Raw genomic sequence first — 14161 nt, 5'->3', positions numbered from 1 at the left:
CGCGGAGGCGGAAAGAGCAGGAGAACACGGAGACAGTGGCACCCCAGCCCTCCCCAACCCCACGCGGGACCCGAGCCGAGCCAGGGCGCGGGAAGGGGGAGGGTGCCCCACTCCCCGGCAGGGGGCGCCCTGGCCACGCTGCGGACCGGCGGGCATCGCTCCAGCCGGGGCCGGGGGCGGGGCGGGGGCGGAGAGGGCCGGGGCCCCGGCCGGGGGCGGGGTCGGGAGCAGGGGAGGGCTGCCCCGGCCGCGCTCGGGCCCCGTGGTCGCCTTTATAAGCCCGCGGGGGAGTTAGCCCCGGTAGCGTCGCGCTCCCGCCACTCCGCGCCTTCCGTCCCAGCGCACCGACCTCTCGTCACTTGTGCCAGGACAGACCTTCGCCCACGAACTCTGCGCAGGTAAAGACTCGACGCTGGCTCCAGGATCCCTGCGGCCCCAGGGATGTGGTCGATTCCCCGGCCCCTCCCACATCCTCCCCTCGCCTGGGGACGGTGGCGAGGTCGGATATCAGTGGCGGGGCAGGGACCTCTGCGCCCCGACACCTCCCAAGGCAGCCCATTCGGAACCCCCCAGCCACCTGTCCCGCTCCCGTGCTCGCGTGCATCCGAGGCTCCCGGCGGGCGCGCTGGGCCGGGCTGGAAATCAGACTTGGCGCTCGCGGAGCCGGCGAGTCAAGGGGACTGCTCTCGCGACCGCTGCTGCAGCCCTGGGGTCTCCTACCTCCGAGGCCGCTGCCCGAGACCCCCACCTTCAGTCTAGGCACCTCCTCCCGGTGCTCCGTGACTGAGAGGCTTCTACGGAACCCCCTGTGTCCGAGATCAAGCGAGTCAGGTTGCCCACCCAGAACTGCCAACCACCTAGTAATCTCTAGATCTTGCCACAGTAGTCGGGGAGGGGGCTGGTCTGCCTGGGTGGGCTCCAAAGTACTTTGGGCCAGAGCTGGGAACAGTAGAGGGAGGGAGGCACTTGGGTCCGGGAGCCGCAGGGGGGTGGGAGTGGGGGAACGGACATCTGGCGTGTTGGAGTCTGTTTGGGAGTCCGGGGTGGCCACAGCAGCCTTAGGGCAAAGCTCCGGAGCCCGGGAAGCTGAGGGAGTTTGCGATCCATCTCTGGGCATGTGCAGGTGAGCAGATAGCTCAGGGTTGGTTCCCAAGCCTAGTCTTGATAAGAAAGTGTTAAACGCATGGTAACAATGGTGGGGCGGGAAGCTAGGGAAAGTCCCATCCTTCCCATACATTGTCCCTTCTGACCCTTTTTCCAAGCGTAATGGGATTGGGGGAGGGGGGGCTTTACAAAGGCCTGAGGGTGGAGGGGGAAAACCCTGGAGATCAAAAGGGGGCAATTCTCAGGCCAGAAAGGGCCTCTGGGCCCTGGGAAAGAAAGACTCCTCCGGTGGGCCGGGCTTCCCTGGTGAGCAAGGGGTTGGCTCCCACACCAGCAAAGATGACAGCAACTGTTTATTGAATGCCTACTGTGTGCCAGACTCCAACACTTCACATGCATCATCTTGTTTACAAATAGGAAGACTGAGGCCTGGAGAAGTTATGTAAATATGAGACCAGGATGTGAACCCAGACTCTAAACCTTACAACCTTAGCTCCCTGCTTCCTTTTTTTTTTTTTTTTTTTTTTTTTTTGCGGTAAGCGGGCCTCTCACTGTTGTGGCCTCTTCCGTTGCGGAGCACAGGCTCCAGACGTACAGGCTCAGCGGCCATGGCTTACGGGCCTAGCCGCTCCACGGCATGTGGGATCTTCCCGGACCGGGGCATGAACCTGTGTCCCCTGCATCGGCAGGCAGACTCTCAACCACTGCGCCACCAGGGAAGCCCTTCCTGCTTCCTTTATGTGACCCAAGAGATGAGGGGCTGACCTTTCCTCTTCTGGCCCTGCTGGTGCTCAGGCTTACCTCCGCCCATGCTCTAGACCTGCCTTCTTCAAATCTTTAGTCCTCCCCACTGTGTTGTTCCCCCCCACCACCACCTACTCCACTCCCTGCCCCTGCTCTTCTTGTCCCTTTGCCTCCTTTTTTCTTCCTGAACTTCATGCCTCTGAACTCCCTAAGCAGAAGAGGCTCCTGGACATGGCTTCCTAACTTCCCATCCCCTGGAGTAAGACAGACTTGAGTGATGGCCCCTGTCTGTATTTGTGGCCCCACCTGGAAAATAGGGAGTATGCCTCTCTCATGAGACTATTGTGAGGAAAAAAACTGAACTGAGGCCAGAAACAAAATGCTATCTTCATTTAACAACTACTTGTGAATGCACCAAGCCCTGTTCTAGGTGCTGAGAATGCAGCGGGTAAATTAAACAGCCATCTGGACGCTTGTGTAACAAAATGTTTTCAGGCTCTGAAATTGACACTTTAGAATTGGAATTAAGCAGTTCACAAGGAAGGAGATTAAAATGCAATAACACGGGTAAAACTGATCAGCCAGCCTTTGGTTTTCACTAATAGAAAAGGCAACCTAGCTGTGTGACCTGGGACAAATTCTGTTCTCTGTCATGCCCCAGTCTCCTCCTTTAAGTTGAGGAGATCAATAAATAGTATGATTAATGTATGCAAAGTGTTTAGCTGGTGTCTGTGCCTAAGAAAATATTGTCTATAATCAGCTCTAATCTCAGCAGAAAATGCAACCCTGAGACTGGGCATAGGGTTATGTCGCTGCCCCTGAACCCTGGAAACCTGTCACCCCCCTGCCTAGGCCCTGTCCTTTCCCTCATGGGTTGTGCTGTGGAGTGGCATGGCGTCTTCCTTGCCCACACTCAGGTGCCACCTCCTGTCATCCTAAACTCAGCCTTGGCCAGGAGCCTGGAGGTCCTTGCTGGGAACAGGCCTGGGGCTGTTATCTCCACAGTGCCTTCTGCCTCTGTGTGTCCCAGCTTTGAAATGAGGTGAAACCAAACTCAAGCCCTGCCTGTCCCATGGCTTACATACCCAACATTCCCTGCAAACTAGGAATCAGTCCTGGAGAAGGGAAGTGACTTGTTCAAGGACACACAGATGCTACCTGGGGAGCTGGGGCTGGAGCCCTGGTGATGACTCTAGCGACCTTCACGAGTACCCATCTTTGGGGATGAGGCCTCTTAATCGAGGGGTAGGATCCCGTGACGTAGCTCAGAGTTCTCACCTTGAGTTATTAATACAAAACTCAGGGCTTGAAGAGAACATTACGGGGAGAGTGAGCAAGCTGAGCTGAGAACCAGCACCCAGCAATCTCCGCGTGGCCACAGGAATGCACACTCAGCTTTCCCGTGCTACGTCGTCGTCCTCATCCTCAGCAGGCTGGAGCTGAGCTGTGCGGTGTGTTTTTTTGTTTTGTTTTTAGAGATGGCCTCACTTTTAGAGGGCAGTTGTGGGCAGTAGATTGGAGGTTCATTCCCAGCACTGCTGTGTGACCCTAGACAAGTTTATTTCCCTCTCTGAGCCTCAGGTAAGGAAATCATCTGTAATATGGGTTAATAATATATACTTTGCAGAGTTGATATGTGGGGCCAGCAAAATCATAAATGGCTTTTCACCATTGAATGGCTCAGCTGGGGCTGACCCACTGCTGGAGATTGTTGTTGAGAAGTTAATATTTCCTATGGGACAGTTTCTTTGCCACTACCAGGTGATCCATAAGGGCCAGAGGGAAAGCCCTACGTAGGTTACAAAGGCCTAGACAGGAGGGAAAGTGCTGGCTTTGGGATCTGCATCTTGGGTTCCAATCCCTAGCTGTGTGACCTGAGGCAAGTCACTTGGCCTCTCTGAGTGCTGGGTTCATAGTAGGCCCCCAGGAACTCTTCTCTGATGCTCAGTGTCCAAAGAACATTCAAGAATAGTCTCCATATTTTTCCACCCCCCTCATACCACCCCCCAACATTTACTAATTACTCCCAGAAAAACTTCATGCTTAAAGTTTTCCATGCTGAAATTCTCAACCTCACTGTGGCATGAAATCAATTGTTTGCATTTAATTTGACTTCTCAAATTAAGAGGTAAAATTTGAGATGAGGATAGGGGGTGGGGGGGGAGGAGATGAGGAAAATGAAGTTAAACCAGATGTGTTTTTGTTTAACTGTCGGATGGTGGTTAAACTGCCTGGGTATTAAGATCATTCTTTCTGAATTCCAGTAACCAGGAGTCAAGTTTCACTTAAAATTGTAGTGTTCCTTCCTGGCTACCGTGGACTAGCCCTCCCCATTATTATTATTATTACTATTTTATATTCATCTGAGGCCACAAAGTACTGGCCAGAGAAGAGACCTCATAGATTCCTCAGAGCTGGAAGGCATTTAAAGGCTGCCTCTGTCAACCGGCTGCTTTGCAGACCAGGGAGACTGAAGTCCAGAGAGGGGAATGGCTTGCTCAGGGTCACCCATGACTGTCCTAAAAGTAACCACTATCTTGATTTTGGTGTGTATCATTTCCATAGCATATCCTTAATATATCTTTTTTTTTTTTTTTTTTTTTTTTTTGCGGTATGCGGGCCTCTCACTTTTGTGGCCTCTCCCGTTGCGGAGCACAGGCTCCGGACACGTAGGCTCAGCGGCCATGGCTCACGGGCCCAGCCGCTCTGCGGCATGTGGGATCTTCCCGGACCGGGGCACAAACCTGTGTCCCCTGCATCAGCAGGCGGGCTCTCAACCACTGCGCCACCAGGGAAGCCCAATATATCTATTTTTTAAAAAGAAAGAATTGTTGAAGGGAGAATACAGATGGTGTGAGTTGGTAGAAAAAGATCCGCAACTCAGAGCAGAGTTTAAGCCCTTGAACTGTTGATATACTACCTGTGTGACCTTGGGCAAGTCCCTTCCCCTTTCTGAGCCTCAGTGTCCTCATCTGTAAACCAAGTTGCCTGAAGAGCAGGAGTTGGGGGGTTGGGACATCCCTAAGACTTGGAATGGGTCTGATTTAATTTGAGTTGGTCCTCAAACATTTGTGACTTAGGTTATGGCAGGTCAGTCACAAACTGCCCTCCTGAGGCAGAAAAGTGTGGGGGTGGGGGCATTGTTGACTCCCGCAGTGATTTTTTTAAAATTTTATTGAAATATAGTTGATTTACAATGTTGTGTTAGTTTCAGGTGTACAGCAAAATGATTCAGTTATACATATACATATATTCATTCTTTTTTAGATTCTTTTCTCATATAGGTTATCACAGAATATTGGGTAGAGTTCCCTATGCTATGCAGTAGGTCCCCGTCGGTCATCTATCTTATATATAGTAGTGTGCATGTGTTAATCCCAAGCTCCTGGTTTATCCCTCCCCGCCACGTTTCCCCTTTGATAACCATAAGCTTGTTTTCGATGTCTATAAGTCTCCTGCAGTGATTTTAAAACGTTGATTTCATTGCTGGTGATTGCATTTTACATAAAAATAAGGGTTTCTGGCTTCTCTCAAAAGATCAAAAGATGTGGCCACTCTGGGCTGCATCCCTGCCTGGCCACCATGACTGGAGCTGATTAGCAGCTGCTCCACCCACTTGACCGCAGTCCCCACTGTGCCCTGCTCTCGCACCCAGCCCATTTGCTTCATTGCCATTCCCTGCCTGCCTTCTGAGTTTGCAGTTTCTGGGCTAGGTGCATGAGGCTTGGGCCAGCCCTCAGGAGGCTCAGGTTAGGAATGTGGGACACATAGACACCAACCCCTCTTCCGGGGCCTGGCAGCATCTCTGAAACATGTCAGCCAGGAGGAGGGAGCTTCCTTTCTGCTTTTCTGGTCCCAGGAAGAGGCTAAGGGCTCTAGAGTTTGGGGGCTAACAGAGCATCAGCCTGTCAGTGCTTAGGAAGCTGGGCCTGGGGCCCACCCCCTAGGGGACAGGCAACCTGGGGTGCTTCAGACTAGAGATTATGCAGCCCCCTGAGGGGAGGGACCCCCTTGACATCTGCCACCTCACCTAATGCTCCCAGTAGCCCTGTGCATTGGTGTCACTTCGCAGACAGGAAACACCGTCTTGCACTCTGAACCCACAGCTCTCTGTTCTGCCCCCTTTGCTGGGGGCCGAGGCCTGGTGATTGATGGCAGGCCATAGCCCAGCTGTAGCACAGATCTCCAAATCGCCGTGTCTGAGCTCAAGGGCAGTGTAGGAGGCCATGAAACCTCATGGTTAAAGCTCACGGTGAAGGCTCTGGAGGCAGCTGCCTAGCATGAGATCCTAGAAGGTCTCCACAAGCAAACTGTTCTGCGGGGTACAAGATGAACAAGGGGGAGCCCTGATTCCTGACAGAGCCACAGGGCCCCTGGTCCCTGCAGCTGCAGAGGAGTGCTAGGAATGACCTTGTGTGGGAAGTAGCATTTTGTGAGCACCCGCTGGGTACCAGGCACTTTCCACATCATCTTTGAACCTCACCTACCCCTCACCCCCTGCCATTTTGCAGTTGAGGCTCAAGGGATGGACACCTTGGGTCCAAACCCCTTCCTGAGGTGCCTCAGTCACCCTGCCCTGACCCAGGGAAGGGAGAGAGGGGAATGGCGGCTGGGAGGCTATTTCCTCTGAGACCCTGTAGTGAGGCACTGACCCAGGGCTTGTTTGAGAGAAGCGTCTTCATCTTCCCAGATCTCAGTTTGTGATTCAGGTGGGTGAACTTCCGCTGGCCAGGTCTGCAAGCTGCCGGCCAGGCCCAGCTAACATTTTATGTTCTTTAAAAAAGTGTTTAGGTGGATTTTACTTGAAAAACCGTAAATCCCACTTAAAAAAATTTTTTTTTTAATTTTTAAAATTTTATTTTTGGGCCGCGTTGGGTCTTCGTTGTTGCATGCGGGCTTTCTCTAGTTGTGGTGAGCGGGGGCTACTCTTCGCTGCATGCACGGGCCTCTCATTGTGGTGGCTTCTCTTGTTGCGGAGCGTGGGCTCTAGGCGCACGGGCTCGGTAGTTGTGGCTCGCGGGCTCTAGAGCACAGGCTGAGTAGTTGTGGTGCACGGGCTTAGTTGCTCTGCGGCATGTGGGATCTTCCCGGACCAGGGCTTGAACCCATGTCACCTCCATTGGCAGGTGGTTTCTTAACCACTGCGCCACCAGGGGAGTCCCCGTAAATCTCACTTTTAAAAGGATCTGCCATGTGACTTTTTGTGAAGTCAAGCTCTTGCCTTCTCTGATCCACCTTTTACTTTGTCTACAGAACAGCAGGGTGGGCACTCTCCCAGACCTCAAGTTGAGGTTGTCAGTTCGATGTCCTATAATCCTCTAAGCTGGCTGTGTCAGGCTTGGCCTCTCTGAGTATCATTTGTCTCTTTCTACTCCACCTGTTCCCACTTTGACTTACTGGCCTCTTAACATACAGGAGTTAATAACGTACTCATCTGCCACCATTCTGGGTGGAAAGTGTGTCAGCTGACTCTGAGACCCCCCTCCCCTCCTTCACTCCTTCTTAGCACCTGTATAGCTGCTCTGTTTCCTCTGCCTCATTAAGCGAGCACCCCCCTCCCACCTCCACACACCACCGCTAACGTTGCCATGCCACATGCCATGTGGTACTCAGTGCCTGTCCTGGAACTGTTCAGTTGGTCTAACGGCTGCCCTGTGTGGCAAGTGCAATTATCCCATTACAGATGAGGAGACTGAGGCACAAAATCACTCGGCCTGAAAGTGGGAAATATACACACTCATCCCCTACCATTCATTGCCAATCCACCCGCTCAAGGATGCTTCCTTCTTTGTGACATGAATGACACACCCTATTTCCCTAGAAGAGTGTGGTTGCTTATTTTGAAATGATCAAATATAGTAATTCATATTTCAGCTTCAGTTAGCCTATCAGGATATCAAAGATAAACAAGTTCCTCTCAAAAGCTCATTTGAGCCTTGCCTTAATCACCTGAGTAGTTTTTGTGAAAATGCTGTGAGTTTTCATTTTTCCCCTTGACCTTATCCTTCCAACTAACATTTAAGGTCTTACTCTGTGTCAGGAACTGAGCAAATCACTTTTAAGGACCTTATTATATTTAACTTGTTGTCCTCTCCATTTTATAGAGATGAAAACTAAAGCTCAGAGAAACTGAGTAACTTTCTCAAGGTCACACAGCCAGAAAGAGGCGGTGAGACCCAAATTTAGGTCTCATGCCTTCCTGCCCAATCAGATTAGCATCTGGATTCAATTTTTTTGTCTGGATACAAGCCCTCAGGGGACCTTGCTGTATATATTTGTTTTCAGTGGAACCATCTGTCTCTAGGGTTTGCAAAGTCATGTGGGAGGTCTCAGAGGGAGGGGACCAAGCACAGGCACACTCCTGGTTGGATAGACGCTTCTGTTCTCCCAGACAATGGGTTTTGGCCTGGACACCTCCTCTTCTGGTCAAGAGGAAGGAAATGACAATCCTAGCAGGAAGCATCCTCAGAAAGCCAGAGGAGCCTGGGTTTGAATCCCAGCCCTGCCATTTCAAGCTGTGTGACCTTGGACACATCCCTTTCCCTCTTGGCTTTCAGTTACCCTGCCTGACAACTATCGCTTGTTTGAGGGAGGCAAGGTTAGGACTTTTCTAGTTCACGTGTGGCAAATAGTTGGCATGCATGCTGTCACCCTCTTGTCCTGTACCTGTCAGACATGACTAATCAACCACTGCTCTCTTTCCTTCTAAACCTTAAGTTCCTTCTAAATGCAGTCCTACAGGCAGCCATTATCCACTCATTAGAATTGGCACACAAGATGGAAAGACATTCCGGAACCAAATTAGACTTAGGCATTGTGTGAACAGGGGCAGAGAAGGGACAGGCCCAGGGTGGTGCCCAGGTCGGTGTCACTGTGCTCCTCAGTCTTCTTTTCCTGGTCTGGGAAAGCAGGAGGACTCCTGAGCTAGGCTGTGCCAGAACTCACCTCTGGGGTAGGGTGCAGACCTTCCATGGAGCTGTGTCCCTGGTTCACTCCTCAAGGAAGGGTGGGGAATGGTTTCTGGGGCTGTCACAACTCAGGCTTAAAGTAAAAAGGAGAAGGAAGAGGCTGGTTTCAGATCGTCCCGGAAAGAGTTCCGCTAACCCCTTCCCCCACCCTCCATGATAATATCCATAGTAGTAGTAATAGTAGTAATAAGAGTTATTAACAGCTACTGAATATTTGTTATGCACCAAGCCACTCTACTAAATGCTTTATATATATTCATGCTTTTAATCCTTATAACAGCCCATTTTTCAAGTGACGGAAATGACTCGAAGGTGAAATAATTTGCCCAAGTGTCCTCAGCTGGTGAACCAGCGGAGTTGCTGAGATTGGAATTTTCACATCCGTCCAGCCCTGAAGCTGGCTCCCCTCCCTGGCTCAGTTTCCACACTGGCTCTTCCTCACTCACCATCATCACCTCTCATTTGCGACCCTGACATTCCTTCACCTGTGGAAAGCGCTCTTCCACATGCAGAGCCTTCCGTGTACACATGGGAGTAGCACAGCAAATGGTATCTCCATGTTGCAGGTTAGAAAATTGGGCCTGGGATCACACGGTGAGGAAATGGTTATCCCTGGGCTCTGGATTGGCCAGGGGAGCCTGGGTTGGGGGATGGGAACATGGGAGTGTTGCAGCTGAGGTGGGGTTGAGTTGCTGACCCCTCATCCTGGATGAACCAAAACTAGATCCTGTTTTAATCAGCCATGGGACCATAGATGAGTCACGTTAACGCTCATTTAATAGTCACTTTAATACTGGATACTGCCAGCCTCAGTATCCAGACTCTTATACTTTTCCATTTTTAAAGCTCTTTCTTATTCATGAACTCGCTGAATCCTTGAAACAGCCCAATAAAGTATTATCTTCATTTTGCAGAATGGAAACAGGCTCAGGTCAAGTGGATGGCAGAACCAGCCCTCAAACTCAGGTCAGGATCACAGGCTAAAGATCTTTCCCCTGCAGTGTCCCCCAACCTGTCCCATCTTTGCCTTTGCACCTGCTGTCCCCTCCCCTGCAGTGTCCTCCCTGCCTGTGTTGCCAGTTGGCATCATGGCTGCTTTTCTAGATCTTGCTTGGAAATCTTCAGCCCTTTGTAATCTGATCATCCCCGTAGCGTCTGGCTCTGTGTGAGTTGAGTTTCTGGAGGGCAGGAACCCCAGCTGAGCCATTCGTGAATCCCAGTGTCTAGCAAGGTACCCTCATTCAGCAAGCGTCCAATGACGTTAAGTAATGAAAGGCTGCCCCGCCTGGCAGGGGTTTCCGCAGCCCAGCTGGGCTTGGTTCCCATGGGGAAATCTGAAAAGGCTGTCCCGCTGGGTTTAACACCTGAGCCACTCCAGGCTGAGCCTGGCTGCCCTTCCCGCATCTGCATTGGTGTCTTCTTCTCTCCATCAGTGACATCAGCTCATGAATGATTGGTTAATGATTGGCAGCAGGACAATCCAGTCTCCGTATTGGTGGCTCAGACCCTTAGTCAGGTATGAGTTTCCCCAGCGTCATACCTCTGACCAATCTTCTTGTTCACAGATGGACCCTCAGTGCCCAATAACCTTAATTTCTTTAAAAATAGGAACAGCCATCATTTGCTGAATCTATATAACATGCATCCTGGTGCATAGCATGCACTCAATACATATATGGTGAATGGGTGAGTGAATACTTGCAGGAAATAACATCTCTTAGGAACTAAGACCTTGTATGACCTCCGTGCCTGTTTCCTCCTCTGTCCCTGAGAGGTACCCGGAGGAGTGACTGATACATATATATCAATAGATATTTGTTTTAAATATGTCATGGACCAGGCTCTGTTTTAAGTGTTTCACTTATATTTATTCATTTTTCCTCACAACTGAGCCCCAGAGAGTCTAAGTAATGTCTCCTAAGTCACACAGTCGGTACCAAGTGCAAATATTTTCATACCTTCCAGGGCACATGTATTCCAAGTAATATAATGTGGTGACCATTTTCCCCCAACCTCTTTCCATAGCACAGAAGCCCCTGCCCCAGAGCCTGTGGTCATAAGTAGTAGGTGAGTCCAGTGGTGGTTTTGCCCCCTGACTAGGAAACATCTCCATGGATATAAAATATGCTAAAATGTGTTAAGACACAGTGCCGAGCACATAGTAGATCTTGTGATCCTCATCCGTGTAACAGGCGTGGATCCTGCCCTGTATAGAAGCCCACAGGAGGGAGACCTGAGTCTGCTGGAGAAAGCCAGGAGATCCTTCACAGAAGAAATTAAAGCGGTCCTGGATGACTATAATAGCATCAGCTCATACCTCCTAGGAGCAGACACTGCCCCAAGTGTGTTAGATGTAGGAACTCTTCAGCCGTGGGAGGCAGCACCATAATTAATCATCCCCACCCCATGGATGAGGAAACAGAGAAACGAACTCACCTGCTCGGGGAAATGGTTAGCAGCTGGCAGGCCGGCATGTAAATCCCAGCCATCAGGCTATGGAGTCTGGCCGTACTGCCTCCTTTTGTAAGGAAAGGCTCATCTAAGTTTCCTGCTTGTCAGTTCCTCTCGCCTCTGCTCAGGGCTGGCTGTTGGCAGGCAGGCCTGGGTGAGTGTACACGCTGATATTACGTGATCCTTGCAGTGGAGGAGAGTTTCCCCACCTCCTGGGGAGCCTTCCCCATATCACACCCTGAGGCTGGGCCCAGACGGAGGTTTTCAGGAAAGGAAACCAGCCCATCACCTTACCCCTGCCTGGGGCAGCCCCTGCACGTGTCAGCTCCCTAATTCCCTGGCACTGCTCAGAGCCGACAGCAACAGGGACTAACATCCCCCCCGCCAATGGGGAAGATTCGTGACAGTTCTGAGGGAGGTACTACTGTGGTCTGTAATACACAGAGGCAGAAACAAGACTCAGTGTGGTTAAGTAACTTGCCCAGGGTTGCAGAGCTGATGGGTGGAGGAGCTGGGATTTGAACCCAGAGTCTGGGGGCTTTCCCCTCTGCTTTTCAGTCTGCTCTGAGCTGACTGGTTTTGCCTCTGGTGAGGGAAAAATTGTCTGTCTTGGGGATGCCTGGTCCAGAGACTTAGGCTTGCCTCCAAACAATCTTAATTTGTTTAATAATACTAAGAGTTGTCATTTGCTGAATCCCCATGTATGGCCTGCTAAGTAAGTGTTTTACACACCCTTTTTCATTTGGTCCTCTTAAACTTCCCACGGAGTAGGTACTCCAATCCCAGCTTTTACAGGTGAAAAGGAGAAGCACGGAAAAGGGAAGGGACTTGCCCAAGGTCATGCAGCTCATAAGTGGTTAAGCCAGAATTGGAACCTGGGCAGCCTGGCTCCAGAGTGTGGGCCCTGAGTCACTTAATAAGTATTAGATAAATCTCTGCAGGTCGGATGTATAAACTCTTCTTGCACCTGATGGTTCTTCCAGAGCCTGACTCAGAGAGGGGGTGCAAGGCAGGAGTTGAGCAAGTGGCAGGAATAGACTGCGGGACACTCCCTGGCCCCCTGAGCTGAGGATGCAGAGTTTATCTACCCCTCGTGTGATCCTGGTCAAAGGGAGGAACGGACAGGGGTGGGGAGCACAGGGGGGCAGTCCCGGTGTCTCCAGAGCCAGGGTCAGAAGGAGGCCAGAGTAATTAGCCTGGCTGGAGCTACTGCTAACTGAGAATCCTCAGTGGGGGACTGGCCCCAGCTTCAGTCCAGGGCTCTGGCCTTGGACCTCACCCTCCTGGAGTTCCATCTCAGGCTTCCAGAGTCTTCCTGGGGTGGCAAATCTCAGAGCACTGGTTTGTGTGAGAACTGTGCTCTGCAATTTCCCCCTTCGACACCCAAGTCCCTGGACTGGCCTGCCTGCCCCACTTCGTCCTTTTGGAGGAAGCAGATCCTTTCCTCTTGCGTGGCGACTTGATTGGAATAATCACGTATTTCCCCACTGGCCCCTGGCCAGGCTGAGCTCACTTGGCACGGCCTCTCACTGGGGCTCTGAGGCAGGCCTGCCAGCCTCCCCATCCTGTAGCATGCTCTAATCAGCGAGGCTGAGATGCACAGAAAAGCCTGTCCCGTTGGCTTTGCTGGGCAGGCCCCAGATGGTTCCTGTGGCAGAGGCAGGGCTGACCTTGGGCTTTGTTCCCTCACTGTCTGGAGTGACTACTGGTTGGTGGAAGGAGGGGCTGTCCCCACTTCAGAAAATTCACGCTGGAGTGGCCTTTCTTGTCAGCTCACCTGGGTGTCACCTCTTGGCGCCTGTCAGGCTGGAAAAAGGAGGGAGCAGAGTCAGGAAGGGGGAAAGATGGGTGCAGAACATTCATTCATTCATTCATTCAACAAACATTTCCTTAGCCCAGCTGCCTTCTAGGCCCCAGGCTGGCTGCTGGAATTCGCAGACGAATCTGGTCTAGCTTTTCCTTCAAAGATCAACCAGTGTGTGCAGGAGGTGGTCATGTAAACAGACACATTCAGACACACTCACCAGGTGGTGTAGGGTGAAGGAGAAAGTTCAAGAGCTGTGGGACCAGAGGAGCCACCTAACCAAGCCTCAGGCAGAACAACCACAAAGCATTTCTGCGGGAGGCAGCATCCTTCTTTTTATTTTCCTCTCTCTTTCCAACAAATACTGAGCATCTTCTGCAGGCAGGTGTGGCTCTGGGCGCTGGGGATACAGGAGCTCCTCTGTAATGCAAAAGACAGACCACACAATAAAATTGGGTTAATTTCAGCCAGCGATGAGCAGGGTTGTGAAATAGTGAGGGACTGGGGTGCGGTAGGAGCTCAGAGGAGGTGGCCTTTGACCTGAAGAATGAGGAGTGATCCAAGCAAAGACCTTGGGGATGAGTGTTCCAGGCAGGGGCACAGGCCGTGCAAAAACCCTGAGGGAAGAGAACAGGGCACAGAAGGTCTGAGTGGTGAGCGGGGAGGGGGGGCCAGGAGGTGATGTCAGAAGGTGGGCTGGACCCAAAGCTTGCAGACCTCAGACTGACTCTGGGAGAATCAGCAGGGCCTGCCAGGAGAAGTAAGGTAAGGGTGACCTGTTTGTTGGGTGGCCACTTAAATGGTTGTTTAAGCAGGAATGGACTTTGGGGTTTGCCACTCCAGCCCTTTCCAGGCACAGAGAGGGAAAGTGACCCTCCCAGGTCGTGAAGGGCGGTGGTAGGACTGTATCTGGGTCCCCTAGCCACCAACCAGTTTCTCTCCAATATGCCCACACAGCCCCTCTGAATTAAGGCAAACACTTATTAAGCACTTACTGTTTGCCAAGAAAGTTACGTATCTTGCCTACTTTGACAGGAGGAGGTGACCTGGGTTCCAGATGATTGACCCTGGCCGAGTGACTGAACCTCAG

At 51.6% G+C, this 14161-nt stretch overlaps 1 protein-coding gene across 1 annotated transcript in view; it reads left to right on the top strand.

The window, feature by feature from the left end:
* The first annotated feature begins 240 nt into the window (after positions 1-240).
* ALPL (alkaline phosphatase, biomineralization associated) overlaps positions 241-14161 on the top strand; it is a 57285-nt gene continuing 43364 nt past the window's right edge. The window contains exon 1 of the mRNA XM_027109858.1: positions 241-398. The gene's annotated coding sequence lies outside the window, so the exon portion shown is untranslated. The remainder of the gene's footprint in view (positions 399-14161) is intronic.

The sequence above is a fragment of the Aethalodelphis obliquidens genome, unplaced genomic scaffold, assembly GCF_003676395.1.
Source record: "Aethalodelphis obliquidens isolate GAN/ISIS:26980383/991018 unplaced genomic scaffold, ASM367639v1 scaffold9, whole genome shotgun sequence".
In the NCBI taxonomy this organism is placed as follows: Eukaryota; Metazoa; Chordata; class Mammalia; order Artiodactyla; family Delphinidae; genus Aethalodelphis; species Aethalodelphis obliquidens.
This window is presented reverse-complemented; position numbering and strand designations above follow the sequence as displayed.